The 22,609-nt window shown below is 60.2% G+C and overlaps 1 pseudogene; it reads right to left on the reverse strand.

Moving 5' to 3' along the window:
- Window positions 1-1,538: 1,538 nt before the first annotated feature.
- Window positions 1,539-22,392, reverse strand: LOC123353843 (annotated as a pseudogene).
- Between the last annotated feature and the right edge of the window lie 217 nt (window positions 22,393-22,609).

The following is a 22,609-nucleotide window of genomic DNA, read 5'->3' on the forward strand; positions in this document are numbered from 1 at the left end:
AAACCTTAAATTAGAGTGAATAAATGAAGACTCGGCACAGCACTTCTGAAAGGTTGCCGACCCCTGACCTAGAGGGTTAGAGCAGCGGGGGCTGGGACTCAGGACTCCTGGGTTCTCTCCAGCCACCTCACACGTGGCTCCTCGAAGCAGCTGTTTTTGTCACAAAACTTAATATTTTAATAACTTTAAAAAGATCATTTAAAAAAGAACAGTGCCACCAGTGAGATACAGACAGCCGAGCCCTGGGGGCTACCGCAGGCTGGGGCCGCTTGCCTCCTTCAGCTCAGGCCGTGTTGTACCGTCATCAAAGCCAAGGGCGGTGGCTGATGCTGCAGTCCCTGAGGGGAGGGCAGGGTCCTCTGGGGGGTGGATTAATCTCCACTGCCCACGCTCAGCCCGGCCCAGCATCGCACCGCAGGCGGGGCCAGGGACCCGTTCGTACCGAAGGGAAAGGCGCCCCCTGTGGCCAGAGTACGTCGTGTCGGAGCTGAGCGGCTGCCCTGCTGCCCGTCGCTATTGCTGGTGATGCTGGCAGCGCGCAGGCCTGGGGCTGGTGAGTGCCCAGCGGGTGGGGGCAGCTGGGCAGCGTAACGGTTCCACTGGGCAACGTTGAAGCATCTGCATGCGGCGAGTCCAGGTGCAAGGTGGGTCTCTGCTCACGGGCAGGGCCAGGCCGGGGGCAGTGGGCCGGGTTTTCTCATGTGCAAAGCTGCGGTGTCCAGAAATGGGCTGAGTGCAAGAGATCTACAACCCTGAGTCCTGCGACAGCTGGAGCCCCTGATGGAAGGGGGGGGAGGGTTAGAGCAGGAGTCAACCCTCCACTGTCCCCTCCCCCCAGGCTGCCTCATGGGGAGTCATAATGACAAATGGGGTCCTGGCTCTCAGCCCCACTCAGAGCAGGGGCAGACCCAGGGGTCCTGGCTCCTAGATCCCCCACCCCCTTCCAGAGCTGGGGACAGACCCCAGGGCTCCCAGCCCCTCTCTCTGGCTTTTCATTCCTTTTCAGCCCAGCTCTGCCTCATTTCTCTTCTTAACCTCCCCCCAACACAGGCAGGAGGCAGTGAGCACTTGCTGGGTGGGGTTTGGCCATGGGGGCTGCAGGGCAGAAGGCTCCTGCGCTGTTGTGGAGCTCGGCACGGCCCGCCCCCACCCCCTTACCCGCGTGGAGGTCGAGCTGGAGAACTCGGAGGACTTGGCCGGTCCTTTGAGGCCGCCGCAGCTCAGCCACCTGCGGTACTCGTCCCTCACCTGGCAGGAGAGAGGAGAGGGCTGGTCACCCCACGGCGCAGGGGAGCTCGCGGGGGTGGGGCCTCAGCTGTAGGGAGACAAGGGCCCAGAACTGGCCGGGCAAGGGGGGAGCTCTCAGCTACGCCAGCCCCAGCCCCTCCCAGCAGAGGGCACTGGGGGGCGCTCCCAATGGGGGCGCTGTGGGGCAGGAGCACTGGCTGGTGGGGGGTGTGACGAAGTGGGAATGTTCTTAATGTTTTCTCTGAATAGTGTGTGGGTGCCTCAGTTTCCCCTATGCATTTCTCAAGTCTCTAGGTGGTGGATGCAGAGCCCGAGAGGGCCAGTGTGATGGTGTCTGCACAGAGAATGGCCGACACCCTGTCTCCTGGCAACTGATGGCCTGAGCCCTCCCCTGCAAAGTGCCAACTGAAGGTGTTGGAGAACAGAGATCAGGTGACCTCCTGGCCCGGAAAGAGACAAAGGCCAGAGGAGGGGCTGGGGAGTTTCAGTTTGGAGCTGGCTGGGGAAACGGGGGGAGCCCCAGGGCTGGGGTCTAAAATCCCTGCCCCCCAAGATGGACCTGACTGAGGGGTCCTGTTCTCTGTACCTACAAGCTCTGTGTTGGCCTGCGACCCTGTCAGCTAATCAACCGTCTGTTTTACTGGGTGGCTGAGAGTCACGTTGAATCACAAGAAGTGGGGGGTGCGGGGCTCTGACTCCCCCACAATCTGTGACGGGGGAGCTGCCAGTGAGGGGGCTGTGGGGCAGGGGTTGAGCACTGGCTGTGGGGGTGCCTGGGGGGGTTGAGTGCCGGCTGTGCGGGTGCCCGGTGGGGGAGCTGGGGGGCGGAGGCTGAGCGCCATCTGGGGGCGGGGGTTGAGCACCGGCTGTGGGGGGCACGGGGAGGGGGATGGGGGATGGGGGTTGAGCACTGGCTGGGGCGGGGACTGGCCTGTTTCTTGAGCAGACAGTGCAGCAGGAAGATGAAGAGCCCCTGCAGGCTGTTGAGGACGGTGAAGATGTAGGAGGCGACCAGGAGAGAGGAGAGGGCTGGTCACCCCACGGCGCAGGGGAGCTCGTGGGGGTGGGGCCTCAGCTGTAGGGAGACAAGGGCCCAGAACTGGGCGCGCGGGGGTGGGGGGGAGCTCTCAGCTACGCCAGCCCCAGCCCCTCCCAGCAGAGGGCACTGGGGGCAGCCCCCAGTGGCAGGGCGGTGGGGCAGGGGTTGAGTGCCGGCTGTGGAAGGAGCCTCAGGGGGGCCTATGTGAAGCAGAGGTGTGGGGTGGGGGCTGAGCGCTGGCTGTAGGGGTGCCGGGGGGGGCAGGCGCTGTGGGGTGAGGGCTGAGCGCTGGCTGGGGGGAGCCTGGGGTGTGTGGCTTGGGGATGGTGCTGTGGGGCAGAGGTTGAGCACTGGCTGTGGAAGGAGCCCCGGGGAGGCTATGTGGAGCAGGGGGTGAGCGCTGGCTGTAGGGGTGCCTGGGGGGTGCTATGGGGTGGGGGTTAAGCGCTGGCTGTGGGGGTGTGCCCAGGGGAGGGGAGATGCTGTGGGGCAGGGGGTTGAGCGCTGGCAGTGGGGGTGCCCGGAGGGGGGTGGGGCACTGTGGGGTGGGCATTGAGCACCAGCTGTGGGGGCGCTCTGGGGCAGGGTTGAGCGCTGGCTGTGGGGACACCAGCGGCGGGGGGGGGGGGGCTGTGGGGCAGGAGTTGAGCCCTGGCTGTGAAAGGAGCCCTGGAGGGGCAATGTGGAGCAGGGGATGAGTGTCGGCTGTGGAGGTGTCAGGGGGGTGCTCTGGGGCGGGGGTTGAGCGCTGGCTGTGGGGACACCGGGGGGGGGGGGCTGGGGGTTGAGTGCCGGCTGTGGGGGTGCCCGGGGGGGGTGCAGGCTGAGCGCCATCTGGGGGCGGGGTTTGAGCACCGGCTGGGGGGGGACTGGCCTGTTTCTTGAGCAGACAGTGCAGCAGGAAGATGAAGAGCCCCTGCAGGCTGTTGAGGATGGTGAAGATGTAGGAGGCGACCAGGCTGCGCTGGTTGAACTGGAACATGCCGAAGATCCAGGTGGTGCCCAGGACGCAGAGCTGGGCGATGGCCGTGATGGTGAGCACCCTGCGGGGGAGGGGAACCAGTCACATGGCCCCGCCCCTCCACCAGGGCCCACCTCCCCTCCCCCCCTTGGGGCCCCGCCCTTCAGCCTCAGCTCCTGTCCCCCTGGGACCCCACCCCTCAGTCACAGCCCATCTCCCCTCCCTCCTCAGGGCCCCACGGTCCACCCCTTGAGGGGTTGCCCCACCTCCCCTTCTCTCCTAGGGCCCCGCCCCTCGAGTCTGACTGCCCCCCATGTGACTGACATCTCCTGTACACAGCCCCCCCTCCCCAGACTCTGCCCCCCAGCCAGTCGTCGGTGGGGTAAAATGTCACTCATATGTGGCCCCCTCCCCCCGGTCTCCCCCTCCCCCCACACATGGGGGGGTGACATCTCACTACTGTTATGCCCCCCCCAGCTCCCCCTCCCCCGATGGGGGGCAGCTGGGCAGTGCCAGGGTCTCTGCTGCCCGGGGGCCGCGCCCGCTACCTGAGCTTCTTCAGCTGGCTCATGTCGGGGTTGATGTCAGCGAATTTCAGCGACAGCTTCCAGACGGTGACCACGAAGATCACGGCGTTGACCTGCCGGGGGCAGGGGAGAGGCGGGTTGGGAGGGGGGCAGCTGTGTCCCGGGGGTGGGGGCTATGGGATCTGCCAGCTGTGCAGCCCCTGGGGCAGCCCCTGGCCTGGGCCAGGGGCGCCCCACTCCCCATAGTGACACTGCTCTAACCCTGGGGACTGGGGACTTGGCGGGGGCGGGGGGGGGAAGCGAGGGGCCCAGCTGCCCTGGAGCGGGGGCTGGGTGACAGGGGAAAGAAGTGAGGGCAGCAGGGGGCCAGGCCCTCAGGGGCCAGCCAGGGGGCCAGGCACTGGCAGGGGGCTGGGCTGGGGGAGGGGATTTACCAAGATGATGATGCAGACGGGCCCCAGGAAGCTCCAAATGAATTGCTTCTCCAGCGAGAGCCAGCAGCTGTGGGGGGGAGGGGCAGACACGGGTCTGTCACTCACCTGCCAGCAGGGGGCGCTGCAGGGTGGGGTCTGTCCCCCCCCACTGGCAGAGTGGGGGATGGAGACTTGCCAGCCTCCCCTCCCCCAGTCCCATGGTGCCCGGGAGCTTCCCTGTGTTGTTCAAGTGTCCTGGGCTGGAGCCCTGGCCCAAGCAGCAGGAAGGTGCCCCCCTCCCTCACGCTGGCCTCACCCACCCCATGGGGTCCCACCCTCCCCTCCCCTGGTGGGCCCGGATGGCAGCGGCCGCCCGGCTGAGCCGCTCCTGCCCCCGTGTGCTGCCTGGGCACGGTGCCCTGTTCCCCTCAAGCCCCTGGCCGCGAGCACTGGGCCCCCCCCCGGGCCGGTGACTCACTGGCGCGCCGTGCCGTAGCCCTGGCTGTAGGTGGCGGCCGAGACGCCCACGATGAGGGCCGGCACGCCGTAGCCCAGCAGGAACATGTAGCGGCGCCTGAGGCCGTGGGGGGTGAAGACCTGAACCACCAGCAGGTAGAGCTCGGCGCCCTCCAGGCACATCCAGCAGAAGGCGGCCAGGAAGAAATAGTGCAGGAGCCCGGCCACCACGCCGCACACCACCTGCAGCCAACGGGACGTGGGACGTCAGGGCCGGGCTCCCGGCTCCTCCAGCCCCAGCCCCCGGCAGCAGGAGGCGCAGTGGGGAGCGGGGCAGGAGCACTGGCTGTGGGGGAGCTCCTGGGTACTTCAGCCCCAGACCCTGGGGGGCACTATGAGAAGCAAGGCAGGACCACTGGCTGTGGGGTAGCTCCTGGTTCTCCAGCCCCAGCCTGTGCCAGCAGGGGGCACAGTGGGGAGCAGAGCCCGAGGCTGGCTGGGAGTGGGAGCTCCCAGGAGGGGGCGCTGTGGGGATCAGCCCTGAGGCTGGCTGGGGGAGGAGCTGCCAGCAGGGGGCGCTCTGCGGAGGAGGACCTGAGGCTGGTGGGGGGAGTGGGGCCCGAAGCTGGCGGGGGGGGCACTGCGGGGAGCAGGGCCTGAGGCTGGCGGTGGGGGGGGTGGACCTTGTTGCCGGTGCTGGAGGTGCCGGTGAGGAAGACGGTGTAGGCGATGAAGAGCGCCAGGCAGAGGTGCAGGTGGATGGTGGTGCGGGGGCCCTTGAGGGCGCGGCAGAAGAGGAAGGTGACGATGGCCAGCAGCAGGCACAGCAGCGAGATCACCAGCCCCACCTTGGTGATGACGTCCAGGGTCCAGTCCTGTGCCGGGGGTGGGTGGGGTGAGGGGGTTAGTCAGGGTCCCCCCCCCAAGGCAGCAGCCAGGCCGGGCTTTAGGGGACAGCCGGATTAGCCTGTCGGCCTCGCTCTGCGCCGCGGCTGGGAGCGCCCCCTAGTGGCGACACCGGACAGCCTGCGGGAACCAGAGTCTGGCTGGGTCCAGCCGCCCAGATGGATTTGATGCTGCCCAGCCTGCCCCCCCCCCGAGGGGCTGACCCACAGCCCCAGGGCCATGGGAAGCCGAGAGGGCTCTAGGGTCTCCACCCACCAAGGGGGAGTCCCTGGCACCGATCCCTGCAGGACGGGGGCGCCAGAAAGTGCCAGGGGCCGGGGTCATTCCCCTGTAGCAGAGAGCAGAGCGCCCCCGGCTGGCGGGAGGAAGCCCCTGCCCGGGAGGGAGCTGCTTTTAGACCAGACGGATGCGCTTGTGGCTAAGGTGCTGCAGCTCAGGACTCCTGGGTTCTACCAGCTCTGGGAGGGGAGCGGGATCTAGGGGTCAGAGGAGGGGGCTGGGGGCAGGACTCCTGGGTTCATTTTCCAGCTCTGATGTCACCTCCCTGTGTCTCCTTGAGTGAGGCATTTAACCCCTCCCTGCCTCTGTGCGATGGGGATGGGGATGGGGATGGCTCCCTGCCCTGCAATGCAATAGGGTGAGCCCCCTGCCCCTTCTGCCCCACAGCTTCCCGGCCAGGCGCATCGGTCGCTGCTACATGGGGAGTCCCCCTGAGCCCTAGGGGAGGGGGGAGGCTGCTTGTGCCCCTGATCAGATCCAGGGCCCTGCCCCGGTGGGAAATGGCTTTACTTTGGGGGGAATCTGGAGTGACTCCTGCTCCGCTGGGGAGGATCGAGGGGATGAGCAGAACCAGCCCAGCCCCGAGGCCCCAGCGAGGGCCGCGCCTACCTCCAGCTCGTAGAAGGCCATGAGCACGGCGAAGCTGGTCAGGTGGTTGCACTGGCAGCGGGTGATGGTGGCGTTCAACTTCTGCAGGGTGCAGCCGTCGGTGGCCCAGCGCCTGCTGCCAGGCTCCCAGTAGGCACAGAGGAGGCGCAGGTCAGTCTTGTTCTCCTGGGGACAGAGAGACGCTTGGTGCATGGGGAGCAGGAGAGGGGTGGAGGGCTGGCTGGGGCCACATGGGGGGCAGGACTCCCCAGGGCCCAAGAGGGCAGGTCGGGGGGGTACGAGGGGCTGGGCTGGGGGCACAGAGCATCAGTTTGTCCCTGGGTGAGAGGTGGATTCGCCTGCTGCCTGGGGTAGAGGGTGTTACTAGAGATGGCCCCAGCTCTGCCCCCCAGTGCCCCAGGCTCTCCTCCCCCCATGCCCAGCCCAGGGGCTCACCGGCACCGGGTGGCTGAAGCGGATACTGACAGAGAGGCCGAGTGCCTGGGGGTTCGGGTCACTGATGAAGGCCGACACCACTGGAGACAGCACACGGTAGCTGGGCCGCCCCGGCTCCTGCGCCCACTTCCCCGTCCGGCCGATCTCGTCCCACTCGGGCGCTTCCACCCGCCCAGCACCGTCCAGGATGGAGCTCATCCCCTGGTATGTCAGCAGCCCGGCCAGCGTGAAGCCTGCGAGAGACAGAGGAGACGGATGAAATGGGGGCAGGAGGGTCCCTGGGGCAGGCAGGTGCCAGGGGGCGCTGTGCTGCTGGGGGTGCTACCCCCAATGCCCTGACCATGCCCTGTCCCCCTACACACCCCAGCCTGGCACCAGGGGGCGCTGTGCTGCTGCTCCCAATGCCCTGGCCGTGCCCATCGCTATGCACACCCCAGCACAGGGGATGACCACATACCTTCGTTTTTCTGCCCTGGGGCTCTGGCCCACTTTAATTCCATCTGCGTCTTGCTCTGCTGCAGCGTCACGATCTCCTGGCTCTGGTTCCCAGCCTGCCTGACCGCCAGCCCCAGCTCTGCAACCACAATGCCAGCCAGGGCTCACACCAGAGAACAGGGAGAGGACGCCTTAGCTAGGCAAGGTGCTTTCCTGGCTGTGGGGGGAGCTCCCAGCTACTCCAGTCCCAGCCTCTCCCAGCAGGGGGCGCTGTGGGGAGCACTGGCTGGGGGGGAAGCTGCTGTCTCCCAGCAGAGGGCACTGTGGGGAGTGGGGTGGGAGCACTGGCTGTCGGGGGGGAGCTCCCATCTCCCAGCAGGGGGCGCTGTGGGGAGTGGGGTGGGAGTGTAGTCTGTGGGTATGAAAGCCCAACTGGGGCCGCGTGGCCAGGTGCTGACCTGTGCCGTTGGGGGATGTGATGCTGATCCTATCACGCAGAGTCAGGGCCAGCGTTCCCAGCAGCTTCTCCACTAGGGCCATCAGCTCCGTCGCGATCCGGTGTCTCCACTCCACGCTCTCGCTCTGCTGCCCAACCAGATTTATCTGCTTCTCCAGAATGGCCAAGGAGCCCTGGCCAAGCAAACGTGGGGGGTGTTGGTGTCACAGTGTCTGAGCCCCTGCCGCGCCCCCCATTCCCAGATTGCTAGTCCTCCACTGCCTTCCCACAATCCCCCTGAAAGGAAAGACAAGTTCTCCTGCCATTGACATCGCTGCCTGGGAGGTCAGACTAGATGATCACAATGGTGCCGTCTAGCCTAGGAACCTAGGAGAGCCAGCTTCTTGGGCACAGAGCCCACTGGGGAGGCAGGCATGGGAATTTCAGGGCAGTGCTGCTGTTTATTTATCTCCTGTTCCAGGCGCTGCATCCCTATAGATCACCCTGAGACTAGATCCGAGTAGGAGCAACAATTCCTCCCCGTAACGAGAACAAACCCAGCAAGGCCCCAAACTTTGGCTTGGCACCTGCAGCTTTCCCTCAGCGTTCTGAGAGTTCATCTGCTTCAGCTCTTTCAGCGCGGCCTTGCAGAGACTTCCCCCCTGTGTCTGGAAGCTGCCTAGGAGGTTCTGCAAAACAAGGCCCAGGCCTGGCTCAGGAAAAGAGATCGCAGTCCACATCCCCCTGTCCCGAGAGGATCCCTCGGCTCAGAAGCCAGATGCCAGAGGGAGCGTGGGCAATGCCCCGTCTGGCCCTTAGGGGGTGCACGGCATTTGCAAGGTGTCATGGAGTATGGAGGAGTCAGGGCCCTGCACCCCCCACTTCCTGTGATTCACCGTGACTCTCAGCCAGCCAGTACAAGGGAAGGTTTATTAGACGACAGGAACAGTCCCAAGCAGGGCTTGTAGGTACAACCAGGACCCCTCAGCCAGGTCCCTCTGGGGGACAAGGAGCTTAGACCCCAGACTCGGGGTTCCCTGCATCTTCCCAGGCAGCCCAAAACTGGAAACCCCTCCAGCCGACTCACTCCCCCCCCCCACCCCAGCTCCTCCTCTCTCTTTGTCCAGTTTCCTGGGCAAAGGTGTCACCTGGCCCCACCCTCCTCCTGGCTCAGGTTACAGGCTCAGGGACCCTCTCACCTAAAGTCACCCCCTGCTCTCCCATCCCCCATGAGACAGCCCCAGTAACACTAGACGGATAGTGTTACTATCCCTGGGGGACGGCGGTTGCAAGCTGAAGCGTGTTGCCGCAGCCTGATGCTGCTGATCCTGGATGGTGAGAATCAACCCGGGGGCAAAGGCCTGGGCCGTGGCTGGACTGCAGGGGCTCCAGGGACTGGCCACTGGCTCTTTGCCCAGGGACGAGTTTAGCCCCAGAATCCTCATTGGGCGAGATCAGTGAAAAGCAACGTGGCACATAAAGGGGAATCGGGGTCTATCCCCCCCCCCCCCCGGTGTCTGTGCCCCACTCACCTTGGCTTCGGCAGAGTTGTCATCATCCAGCAGCGGGGGGCAGGTGAGCTCTGGGGATGGAAAGGGAGGAGGAGTGAGAGATGGGCGGGGGGGAATGCAGGGTCTGGCTGGGTAGGTGCATGCACCAGAGCCAGGCACAGAGAGCAGGACTCATTCCCTCCAGCAGGGGGCAGCAGCAGCCTCCCCTCATTCCCCGCAGCAGGGGGAGCAGTGACCCCCCCACACACACACACTCAGCCCCACACATGTGCGCAGCCCCTTCTCCCCATCCTCTGCCCACAACCTGGTCTCTGTGAAAGGAACCGTCCCCCCTCCCTGTCCTAGGGGGACTGAGCCGCAGTGGGGTGGGGGCTGTGGAATCATCCCAGCCGTATCTCCCCTCAGCCCTCTCTCCCCCCAGCTGTGGGTGGTTCTGGGGTGTGTTGGGGGTGGGGGGAGAATCCAGCAGGGAGCCCCGGGCTGGCCCCACAGTGTCCTCTAGTGGCCCCTAGGCACAGACTGCGCCCCCTGCTGCCTCTTCCCAGGGCAGAGAATCCAGCCGTGCAGCAGGAATACAGGCACTGCTGGGCGGGAGACGCCCGGCCCCTGGCTGCCCTGCTCACCCCTCCCCGGCCTGGCCCGGCTCCGCTCCCAGAGCCAGACCTGGGCTCGCTGGTGACTGTGGCTCTGAGACAACCGGAAACACCCCAGTGGACGGACAGGCTGGGCTGGGGGAGGGGAGGGCCTGGAGGCTGAGCTCCGTCCATGGGGGGCCGGGGGGCTGTTGCACCGTCCCAGACCAGTTCCCAGCTCCCTGCCCCCTCGGGCAAGACCTCTGCCTGTGTAACCCCAGACCCTGCCCAGCCCCCCAGGTGCCCCCTCCATGCCCCACACAGCAGGACCCACCTTGGCACAGGGTCGTGTTCCTGTTGGAGGGGACGTAGCCGGCCCGGCACTCACACCAGTACCTCCCAATGGTGTTGATACACGTGGCCTTGGGGCCGCAGATATCTCGGGTCTCGCACTCGTCGATGTCTGAGAGGGGAAAGCGGGGGAGGGGGTCACACACAGCACGGCTGGGGACGCATGGGGGCGAATGACCATGGAGGCACCCCCCACCCATTGCAGGGGGCGTGGTCTGTCAGTCAGTCTGTCTGCTCCATCTAAACCCACCCCACCCCATTCTATTCTCCTTTCTTCCCTGTTACGTGCAGGGCCCCAATCCTGGCAGCACAACCCCTCCCCCACCCCCCAGTTCAGGGGCTCAACTTATTCCAGACCAGGACCCTGCGATCCCCTCCCTGCACCAGCCCTGACAGAGCGGGGTTAAGGGGGGGCTGATCAGCCAGTTAAGCTGCAAAGGGGAAGTGACTCAGGCTGCGTGCAGGGCGCTGGCTAGAAGGAAGCTCGCCTGGGAGGGGACAGGTGGGGCTTCTCTACAGCCCGAGGGCTGGGCCCAGAGGTGGGGGCCTGAGGCGAGGGGGGCTAGGAAGCCCCGAGGGGGGGAGCTGGGAGCCCGGAGGCAGGGTTTCACTAGCAGGCACAGGAGAGAGGGGTCTGACTTTGAAAGGCTCCCCCAGAATGGGGATCACAGCGTGACCTGGCTGGACGGCCGTGACACGGGGCAGCCGCGACTCTAGGAGCTGCAATGGTGGAAGAGAAGAAAGGGGACGCTGAACTGGAGCTAGTTGCCAGAAGGGGGCGCCATGCTCAGCGTTACAGACCCCAGCCCAATGGGTCCCCTCCCCGTTCGGGATACCCCCAGCCCCGCCCCTCCCCTGGAGCACTAGGAGAAGGGTGGGTGGGCTACGCCCAGGGGAGTGCAGGGGAATTGGGTGCTGTCCCTTTAAACTAGTTTCATTGCTCTCTGGTGGCGCTCACAGGGGTCTATGGCAGAAGCCCGCAGACCCCGTCATGCGGCCAGGCCCTGCACGGCTGGTAAACGGGTTGTTTGGAAGCCAGCTGGATCCAGGGGATCCCCCTATTCCTAACACTGCGCAGTGAGCAGCGGCCTGACATCATCCATTCCTGGACCCTGCTGTGACCCCCAGGCCCAGAGCCCCGTGGGACGAATCCACTGAGGCCTCGGACGGATGACGCCAGCTCGACACTCGCTGCCGATCCGGCCTGTGGAAGCTGAAGCCGGAAGAGACCTGCCCAGCCTGACCCCCAGCATAGCCCCAGCCGGAGTCGCCAGCCAGCGGGTCACCAATCCAGCCCCAAATGGAGGGGACTTTACTGCCCTCGCTGCCTCCTGGGGCCTTTCACCGCTGTGGAGAGTCTGATCTGACAGACGGGCCTCGCTCTGCCCGGGCACAGAGAGCCCTGCCGTGATCTAGCCAAACGCTGGAGGGACGTGCACCCGCCAGGCTGCCAACGCGGGTAGCGCCAGCTGCTGGGAAAGGGGGATACATGGGGGATGTCGGGCTCCATGGTGCAGTGGGGTCACTCACCCTGTGCAGGGAGTGGGGTTTTCTACGGGACCCGGCCTGTACATGCAGATACGCACTCGTTCTGGCCAGCCAGCCCCTGAGGAGCCTGCAGTCCCGTCTGGGGCAATGAGAGATGGAGAAGCAGAGCTGGGACGAAAACCCCTTGAAGTCAGTGGTGCTGCACCAATTTACACCACTGGGGCTCTGGCCCCCACTTTGTGACCATTTCACATACAGCAGCACTGAGTTTGTGATGACGCATTGGGGACGGGCGCATCATCAGTCATTCCCATGACCGATTCTCCCGGAAATCCCAGCTAGGAACAAGTGCTGGAATTCGACACTGCTGGGGGGGTGGAGAGAGACACCCGACCCCTGGCAGCCCTGCTCACCCCTCCCCGGCCTGTCCCCTGCTCCGCTTCCAGAGCCAGACCTGGACACGCTGGTGCCTGTGGCTCTGAGACAACTGGAAACACCCCAGCGGACGGACAGGCTGGGCTGGGGGAGGGGAGGGCCTGGAGGCTGAGCTCCCCCTGGCCAGGGCTGAGACCCAGAGGGACCCCGTCCATGGGGGGCAGGGGGTTGGCGCAACATCCCAGACCAGTTCCCAGCTCACTGCCCCCTCGGGCAAGACCTCTGCCTGTGTAACCCCAGGCCCTGCCCAGCCCCCCAGGTGTCCCCTCCATGCCCCCCGCGGCAGGACCCACCTTGGCACAGGGTCGTGTTCCTGTTGGAGGGGACGTAGCCGGCCCGGCACTCACACCAGTAGCTCCCGATGGTGTTGATACACGTGGCGTTGGGGCCACAGATATCTGGGGTCTTGTTGCACTCGTCGATCTCTGAGAGGGGAAAGTGGGGGAGGGGGTCACACACAGCACGGCTGGGGGCGAAGGACCATGGAGACACCCCACACCCATTGCAGGGGGCGTGGTCTGTCGGTCAGTCTGTCTGCTCCATCGACCCCCCCCCCATTCTATTCTCCTTTCTTCCCTGCTACGTGCAGGGCCCCAATCCCTATGGTGCAACCCCTCCCCCATCCCCAGATCAGGGGCCCAACCTTTTCCAGACCAGGACCCTGCGTTCCCCTCCCTGCACCAGCCCTGACAGAGTGGGGTTAAGGGGGGAAGGGGGGGGCCGATCAGCCAGTTAAGCTGCAAAGGGGAAGTGACTCAGGCTGTGTGCAGGGCGCTGGCTAGAAGGAAGCTCGCCTGGGAGGGGACAGGTGGGGCTTCTCTACAGCCCGAGGGCTGGGCCCAGTGGTGGGGGCCTGAGGCGAGGGGGCTAGGAGCCCCGGAGGAAGGGTTTCGCTAGCAGGCATAGGACAGAGGGGTCTGACTTTGAAAGGCTCCCCCAGAATGGGGATCACAGCGTGACCTGGCCGGACGGCCGAGACATGGGACAGCCGCGACTCCGGGAGCTGCAATGGTGGAGGAGAAGAAAGGGGGCGCTGAACTGGAGCTAGTCGCCAGAAGGGGGCGCCACACTCAGCGTTACAGACCCCCAGCCCGATGGGTCCCCTCCGCGTTTGGGATACACCCAGCCCCGCCCCTCCCCTGGAGCACTAGGAGAAGGGCGGGTGGGCTCTGCCCAGGGGAGTGCAGGGAATTGGGTGATGTCCCTTTAAACTAGTTTCTTTGCTCTCTGGTGGCGCTCACGGGGGTCTATGGCAGAAGCCCACAGACCCTCGACATGCAGCCAGGCCCTGCACGGCTGGTAAACGGGTTGTTTGGAAACAGCTGGACCCAGGGGATCCCCCTATTCCTAACACTGCGCAGTGAGCAGCGGCCCAACGTCCATTCCCAGATCCTGCTGTGACCCCCAGGCCCAGGGCCCCGCGGGGCGAATCCACCGAGCCCTCAGACGGATGATGTCAGCTCGACACTCGCTGCCGATCCGGCCTGTGGAAGCCGAAGCCAGAAGAGACCTGCCCAGCCTGACCCCCAGCATAGCCCCAGCTGGAGTTGCCACGCAGTGGTTTACTAATCTGGCCCCAAATGGAGGGGCCAAAACCCCTTGAAGTCAGTGGTGCTGCACCAATTTACACCACTGGGGTTCTGGTCCCTGCTTTGTGACCATTTCACATACAGCAGCACTGAGTTGGTGATGACGCATGGGGGACGGGCGCATCGTCAGTCATTGCCGCGGATTGGGGAGAGCGGTTGAGCTGCTGCGGAAATGGCCATGACTGATTCTACCAGAAATCACAGCCATGAACAAGTGCTGGAATTCGACATTCGCCTGCTTATTAACCCAACATTTCAGCTGGCCAATCAGGAAGCAGAGAAAGACCATGGGACTCAGGCAACCAAATTATACAACATCAGTGACAAGTTTTTGGAGGAAACAGTTTGCCAATAAAATCACACACATTTATCCACTCAAACAGTCAAAGGGTCGGCCGGTGAACCAGCAGGTTTGGATCAGCAGGCAGAGCTGTTATGCTGACACCCTCTGGCATTCAGATCAGCAGTGGCCTATCATTCACCATCCCTGGGGACATCCCTTGAGGAAGTAGGAGCAGGGCCACAGAAGAAAGCTAAGCTCTCCCTGATATTTATCCATAACGCTTTTACTTCTCACAGAAATCCTTGTGGCTAAAATCCCCTTCACCTGGACTTCAGCAAACAAGTCAATCAATGGGGAGAGTCCTTCCCTTGGGCCGTGCTCCAGCAGCTCTTTCTCAGACTCCCCTTCTCTCTCTTTGCCATGGCAGCGTTTTGCTATTTCCCGCTATGCCCCTTCCCCTCGGTCATTATTTGCATAAAGGCAGCACCCAGCGTGCTGCACCCACACGGCCATAAAGAGCTTCTAGACTAAATGGACAAGAGGTGGGACAGAAAAACAGAGGCAGGGAATTGCCCAAGGACACGTAGCAGGAACAGAGCTGGGACTAGAACCCAACTCTTCTGAGTCCTAGTCTCATACCCAACCAACTAGACCTGTCTCTTTCCGTGCGTTTCTTCCATAAAAGGCCAAGAATGTGTCTCCCCTGCCTCACCATGCAGATTTTACCCTCTGCTCCCCCTCACTGAGAGGAGCTTTGTGTCCCCTGGCTCACGGCCAGGAGTGCATCAGGGCTGGAAAAAATCAGGGCCGCCCAGAGAGGGGGGCCAGTGGGGCAATTTGCCCCGGGCCCCAGGCTCCGCAGGGGCCCCCAAGAGATCAGCTGAGGCTCCCGCCTCCGCCCCTCTCCTGGAGCCCTAGCGCATCAAGCGGCCCTAATTTTGATTTTAGCCAAAAGCAGAATCACGTGACTCCTGGAGGTGGGGCTTAAAGGCAACACCACACGTTAGTAACATTGCAGACAAGCCAGAAGCATCACGCCTTTGCCATGACAGTTTCCAACTCCGGTTGTACCTGTGCAGATCTTAGCCGTATCCTTTTGACTCTTCCCAAATCCCTCTCTGCATTTACACATGTAAGTCCCTGGCATGTTGATGCAGTTCCCGTGGGGCTCACAGATTGTGGTGTTTTGCTGGCACTCGTCGATGTCTGCAAGGGGAGAGAAAGTGCTGGGTCAGGCTGATCTAGGAGCTGGACCTTGGGTACTGGGGGATGCTGCTGGGGGATAATCCAGGCGTCTGACATGCACCGTGCTCTGGGGAGACGGGGCTGGTTAGAGCCAGGAGTTCGGTTACTGGGTCAGCGAACGGGAGCAAGTGGCTATTGTCCAGAATGAGCCGCTCCAGCTGGGAAGGGAAAAGCAGCTCTGGCGGGACACGTGCCTGCTGCTTGCTAAAGCCACCAAGCGGATCTGGCGATGCCCAGTGCCGCAATATCAGTGCAGACGGCAATGTCTGAATGAGCCGCCCGCCCCTGGAGGGGACAAATGGGGAGCTGCTTTGGAGGAAGGGGATAGAGACTAACATGAGGGCTGGTCTAATGCCTGGATATCAGTCAATGGGGTGACCTCCTCTGCACCCCACGAGCTGCCCTGGGCACCCCCTTGCACACAGGACAGTGCAGAACCAGAGGGGTTCAGAGACAGGCAATGAGAATGATCAGGGGCCTGGAAAATCCCTCTGTGGAGAGAGATTGAAAAGACTGGGACTGTCACCTTGGAGTGAACGTAAGAGGCAGGGCCGGTGCAAGGATATTTTGCGCCCTAGGCGAAACTTCCACCTTGCGCCCCCACCCCCACCCTCCGAGCATCGCTTATTAAAAACTTTAAAAAATGAATGCAGCCTAACGTGGCATTGTTCATTAGAATTAATACACGTTCAGCTTGAACATTTATTAACTGAATTATTTAGTCCACATATTTAATGAAAATAAATGAATAACCTGACAGTGTTGGCACTGTTATTGGGTTTCACTTTGCACAACATAGCCTGGATCTGAAAATAAATCACATGCCTTCTACACAACACACTGTCACAGAGTCACACGTTAGAATTAATTTTTCGGCATTTTCAGTTTAGCAAATTTAGAAACAAGTTCCTCCAAGTCCGTGCTGCGAGCAATGTCATGTTCTATTGACAAGGTCGAGAGCCCAACAAGTCTTTATGCAACTCTGATGTCCGCATGTGTGTTTTTATCAACTTGAGCTTCGAGAAGCTTCGCTCACCACTGGCCACAGAAACTGGGAGAGTCAAGAGGATGCGAAGAGCATTACCTGTGTTGGGGACACTATCGGTCAGTTTATTTGTGCATATGAAGTTCAGTACAGCTTGCGGCGATGCACTCTTTTGGACTCGTCGTGCAATAGCTTGCAATTCATTGCACAAGTCAAAGGCATCAGTATCTTTGGATTCGCCATGTTGCAAAGCTTGCTCCAGATTCAAACAATGTTCCATAATTTGCTTTGGTGTTGTATTTTGCAAACTGTAAACATCATATAGGAAGCCAAACACTGAACTAATTTGCTGCATCAGTGTGAATCTTTCTTCAACTGAAGGTACTGCTGTGTCAATGACTGCAAAGTAAAAGTTCACTTTGAATTTTTCTTTCAGATTATAAATAGGTTCGTCATCTGCTTCATATGTGAACTGCTTCCTCTTTTTTCTAATATGGATTGGATCTGGTTCAAAAAGTGCCGGTACATCCAACTCCTCCGCAAGTTCACCTGCATCTACCAATGTTTTCTCAAAGTCTGCGTCACTTCTGCAGCCAACAAGAAACTTCTTGGTTTCTCCACGTTGACTAATGGCGTCACTTATGTCGAATTCTTTTGCCTGAAGTTGTTTGCCAGTCATGTTGATCTCAAACAATATGTCATACCACACAATGAGAAACAAGAAACTTGAAACTAGAAATGGCTTTTGCAAGAACCTGTGCATCAACTCGTGCCGTATTGCCAGATGATCCTGTTAGAGTTGTGTCATCATAAATCTCTATCTGAGCATCATAGATGTCACCAAGGTGATAGCGAAGAGGTTTCAAGGCATCAATTTGACTTTCCCATCTTGTTTCACTCAATGGTTTAACTGTGAGATTAGATGCGTGGTGTGTTAGAACTTCCCAGCAACGTGTAGAAGCTGAGAAATACACGTACACACCTTGAACTAAATCAAAGAAGGCAGTTGCCTCCAAGCAACATGTTGCAGCATTATTAACAACCAAATTCAATGAATGTGCACTGCAAGGAACGAAAAAGGCTCGTGGATTAATATCCAGAATTCTTCGCCAGACACCATTTTCTTTCCCTTTCATATTGCTCCCATTATCGTACCCTTGACCACACAAGTTTTCTATAGGCAGTGACATCTCTTCTAACTAGTGAAGAATCTTTTCTGTCATACCAGCTCCAGTTGTCCCCGAAAGCGACACAAATCCCAAGAACTGTTCCTTTATGCATCCTGATTCAGTCTCAGTCTCTATCTCTCAAGTAGGCCTATCCACAAACCGAATGATTATGGTCATTTGTTCAGTGTGGCCTGAATCTGGTGTACAATCTAGAATGCTCAAAAAGTATTTTGCAGCACGAGCAGATGCTGGGATTTTTTGTTGGATGGCATTGGTTAGAAGTGAATAAGCTCATTCTGTATGTCTTTCCCTAGATGATGTAAACATTGAGTAAGATCAGGATGACTTTTCCTGAAAATTAAGCAATGTTGATTGTAATCAGAAATACACCCTTTTTGGTCACCTAAACTTCCTTCCTTCCTTCTTTCATATCAAAATCTACTACTTTTTATTCTACCTTTATCATATTGAATTATTGTTATTAATAAAATTTATAAAATTAGAATGGAAGATACTCCATCATACTGGGGTATTGGGTTAGGTGGGGGAGGGGAGCAGACCGGGTTCGGTCAGTGGGGGTTCGGGTTTGGCTGGGGAGCGGAAGGGAAGGAGACCAGGTTGAGTCAGTGAGGTATCGGGTTAGGTGCGGAAGGAAAGCAGACTGGGTTCAGTCAATGGGGGATTGGGTTTGGCTGGGGAGGGCAAGGGGAGCAGACCGGGTTTGGTCAGTGGGGTATTGGGTTAGGTGCGGAAGGGAAGCAGACTGGGTTCGGATCAGTGGGGGTTTAGATTAGGTGGGGGAAGGGAGCAGACTGGGTTCGGTCAGTGGGGGCTCTGGTTTGGCTGGGGAGTGCAAGGGAAGCAGACCGGGTTTGGTCAGTGAGGTATCGGGTTAGGTGGGGGAGGGGAGCAGACTGGGTTTGGGGTCAGTAGGGTATCGGGTTAGGTGGGGGAGGGGAGCAGACCGGGTTGAGTCAGTGGGGGTTCAGGTTACGTGGGGGAGGGGAGCAGACCGGGTTCGGTCAGTGGGGTATTGGGTTGGGTGGGGAAGGGGAGTAGACCAGGTTTGGGGTCAGTGGGGTATCGGGTTAGGTGGGGGAGGGGAGCAGACCGGGTTGAGTCAGTGGGGTATCGGGTTAGGTGGGGGAGGGGAGCAGATCGGGTTGAGTCAGTGGGGTATTGGGTTAGGTGGGGCAGGGGAGAAGACCGGGTTCGGTCAGTGGGGTATCGGGTTTTGCTGGGGAGTGCCAGGGGAGCAGATGGGGTTTGGTCAGTGGGGTATCGGGTTAGGTGGGGGAGGGGAGCAGACCGGGTTTGGGGTCAGTGGGGGTTCGGGTTAGGTGGGGGAGGGGAGCAGACCGGGTTCGGGTCAGTGGGGTATCAGGTTAGGTGGGGGAGGGGAGCAGACCGGGTTTGGGGTCAGTGGGGGTTCGGGTTAGGTGGGGGAGGGGAGCAGACTGGGTTTGGGGTCAGTGGGGGTTCGGGTTAGGTGGGGGAGGGGAGCAGACCGGGTTTGGGGTCAGTGGGGGTTCGGGTTAGGTGGGGGAGGGGAGCAGACTGGGTTCGGTCAGTGGGGGTTCGGGTTTGGCTGGGGAGTGCCAGGGGAGCAGTCCGGGTTTGGGGTCAGTGGGGGTTCGGGTTAGGTGGGGGAGGGGAGCAGACTGGGTTCGGTCACTGGGGGTTCGGGTTTGGCTGGGGAGTGCCAGGGGAGCAGACCGGGTTTGGGTGTGGAGGGGGGTGGCGGACGGGGTAGGATTCAAAGAGCCGCAAGGTGAAATGGGCGCTCTCCTCTCCAGTCCCTGGCATGCAGCCGTGGGCCAAGTCACGGTGCAATTGCACCAGGGCAACGGGAGTGTGTCGCCGTCCGTCCTGCGCCTGGGCTGGGGAGTTGAATGCTGGGCTCTCGCTCCGGCAGGGGGGCACGGGGCAGGCAGGACTGTGAGGCAGAGAGTGCGCGGCCCTCACACCAACGCAGGGTCGGGAGGGTAGAAAGCTGGGGCGCAGGGAGGTGGGTTAAAGCGGCTTAGCCGCCCCTCCACGCAAGAGAGCCCACAGAGCTGCCAGCTGTGGCCTCCCTCCCTTCTCTCCCCAGGGAGCAGAGCCTCTGCCCTGGAAAACCTGCAGCCTGCTCTGCGAGGAGCATCCCATGCAAGCTGGCCCCGGCTGCACCGCACTGACAGCACAGCTCAGCCCCAGCTAGGGGACCAGACAGCAAATGTGAACAATCGGGACGGGGGCAGGAGGGTAATAGGAGCCTAGATAAGAAAAAGACTCAAAAATCAGGACTGTCCCTATAAAATCGGGACATCTGGTCACCCTAGCCCCAACGGGGGGTGTGACGTTATGAGTGTGATATAATATCTCATTGAAAGGTGACAGGGCCAGAAAGAGTTAAGTAACTCATAGACTGACCTGACCCATGGGTGAACCTTGAGGACGGGTTAGGAAGATCTGTAAATGACTAGAGCTTTGAAATGCAAGTCTGCATTGTTAGAGGTAGAAGGGAAGATGTTTGCTCAGGTCTTGTGATGTCAGCAAACAAGTCTTGTCTATTGCTATAGTTTTAATTCAAAGATCAAAAAAGGAATATTAACATTTAGGATGATACTTGAGTGAAATAGCTGGGAAAGCATTATCTAAAGTTGTATTTGTCTATGTGTCTCTTTGAAGGTTGAGCTAACCTGTATCTGAACTGTTTAATGGATAAATTACTCTGTGCTAATTGCCAGGATGTTTGGGAGAAGGAGTTGAGCCTATTGTTTTCTCAGGCCGAAAGGCTGCTGGAAATGTATAAGAAGCCTGGGACACGATCCTTCTTCATCTCAGATCTGCTTTGGGTTTCAAGAGGGGGAAACCTTAAGCCATAAGGATTGAGATCCCCAGTCATTGACTGGAGCCACCCTGAATATGGAAATTGGACTATAACCTATGGACTATTTCTAAAAGAACTTTTGGCAACTACAAGCTCATCTCTACTGTGTATCTGAACCTCAAGAATTGAATTCAAGTCTGTCTGTGTATTGATCTTTTAACCAACACTCTCTCTCTTTTCTTTTTTAATAAATTTTAGCTTAGTTAATAAGAATTGGCTATAGCGTGTATTTTGGGTAAGGTCTAAGTTATAATTGGATCTGGGTATGTGGCTGATCCTTTGGGATTGGAAGAACCTTTTCTTTTATATGATGAAGTAAGATTCTCAGGAATCATCATCATATCTGACAGGTGTGTCTGGACGGAGGCCTGAGGCTGGGCACTTTAAGGGAACTGCGTGGTTTGGACTTCTAAGTGACCAGTGAGGTACTAGAGAAGCTGTTTTGTGCTGGTTGGTAAATCTAAGTATTGGAATAACCACCAGCGTTTGGGGTTTGTCTGCCCCGTTTGGTTTGCAGTTCACCCTGATTGAGTGACCTCAGCTGGCTCCCACGGGCAGCACCGTCACAGGGGGTCTTACGCACCCCCCGCCCCAGCTGCTCCACTCTCCTTCTGGCTGCTGCTGTGCAATGTACTACAAGACAGAGGAGCGAGTACTGTAATAATGTACCTACCGACACAGCAATCTGTACAATGTGCGATTCACAATCAAAGGACTTCACATGGCAGGAGTCAGAGAGCAATTGGGACTTCCCTGGTTTTCTGAATGGCAGGAGACAGGAGTCGGGGAGCAATTCACTGGGAGCTGGTTCTTATCACCTCCTCCTCCCTATGGTCTGTGATGGAATCAAAGGACTTCCCTAATCGCTGGCTTTGTAAATGGCAGGAGAGCAATTCATTGGGAGCCTAGTTCTCATCTATGTCCTCCCTACAGTCTGTGATCTGCAGCCTGAGCCTGCATCTATTTTTAGGCACCGGCTTTTTAGCACCCCCCAGATCTCGGCGCCCTAGAGGGCTGCCCAACTTGCCTAGTGCTTCCACCGGCCCGGGTAAGAGGGGACGTGTTAAGAGTTTATAAATGCCTGACGGGGATAGAGAAGGGAGATGGGGAGCTTCTGTTCTCCCCACCAGGGCCGGCTCCAGATCCCAGCGCACCAAGCGCGCGCTTGGGGCGGCGTCCCAGCAGGAGGGTGGCAGGCGGCTCCGTTGGACCTCCCGCAGGCATGCCTGCGGAGGATCCGCTGATCCCACGTCTCCAGTGGACCTCTCGCAGACGTGCCTGCGGAGGGTCCGCTGGTCCCGCGGCTCCGGTGGACCCTCCGCAGGCACGTCTGCGGGAGGTCCACCGGAGCCGCGGGACCGGCGACCGCCACAGCGCCCCCCGCGGCGTGCCGCCATGCTTGGGGCAGCACAAATCGTAGAGCCACCCCTGCTCCCCACCTCATAACACGAGAGCAAGAGCCATTCAGGGAAGTGAGAAGAGGGGAAATTCGGAACTGAGCCAAGGAAAGGCTGTTTCACGCAATGTGCGATTAGCTGGTGGAACTCCCCACCACAGGAGTCCCTGAGGCCAAGAATTTAGGAAATTGCAAGGAGCGACTGGACATTCCTACGGATGATGAGAACAGCCAGAGGGATCATAGTTAAAGGCAGAAACATTTGGGAAGAGAGAGAAAACCTGCTGTGGGGCTTCAGCCCAGCTGATATTAGAGACCAGGACGTGAGGGCAGATTATCCCCCGGCTGCCACTGCTGGGCTCTTCCACCGTCCTCTGCAGCATCTGGCTTTGGCCCGTTGAAGCCGGGATACCAGGCTAGATGGGCCTCAGCTCTGATCCCATCTGTACTGTGCAGGTGCCAGCGTTACTTGTGTCTCAGCCTGGCCAGCGCCCGGTTTTGCCTCTTCAGAGGCTGAGCTGCTCCCGAGGCAGACTGAACCCTGTCAGAACCTACCGGCTGCATCCTGCCCAGTGCTGCCTCCTCCGCCCCTTGACCCTGCGACACTCGCGGGTTCTCCTGACAGCACCAAGGCGGCTCCACGTTTCCAGAACCTGCTTTATTCCGGAAACGACATACAATCGGATCCCACCCCCGAAGGCTTCCAAGAGTCCATGCGGGATGGGAATGGAGCTTCCAGTGTCCTTATCCATCCCGTCCTGGTGCGATTGGGATGTTTATAGTGGGTTGCGCCGCAGCCGGGGCCCCGTGGTGCCAGGTGCTGTACACACATCCAGCCACAGCCGCTGCTCCAAAGCGCTTTCCCCAGCTCCAACGCTCTGTCTGCTGGAGAAGGGGGGCCATGCGCTGGGTTCTCGGTGGTGCGGCCAGAGCGCTCCCCTCCCTCGGGCACACGGGTGTCCCGCGGCT

This window comes from Mauremys mutica, chromosome 20, assembly GCF_020497125.1.
Source record: "Mauremys mutica isolate MM-2020 ecotype Southern chromosome 20, ASM2049712v1, whole genome shotgun sequence".
Lineage (NCBI taxonomy): Eukaryota > Metazoa > Chordata > Testudines > Geoemydidae > Mauremys > Mauremys mutica.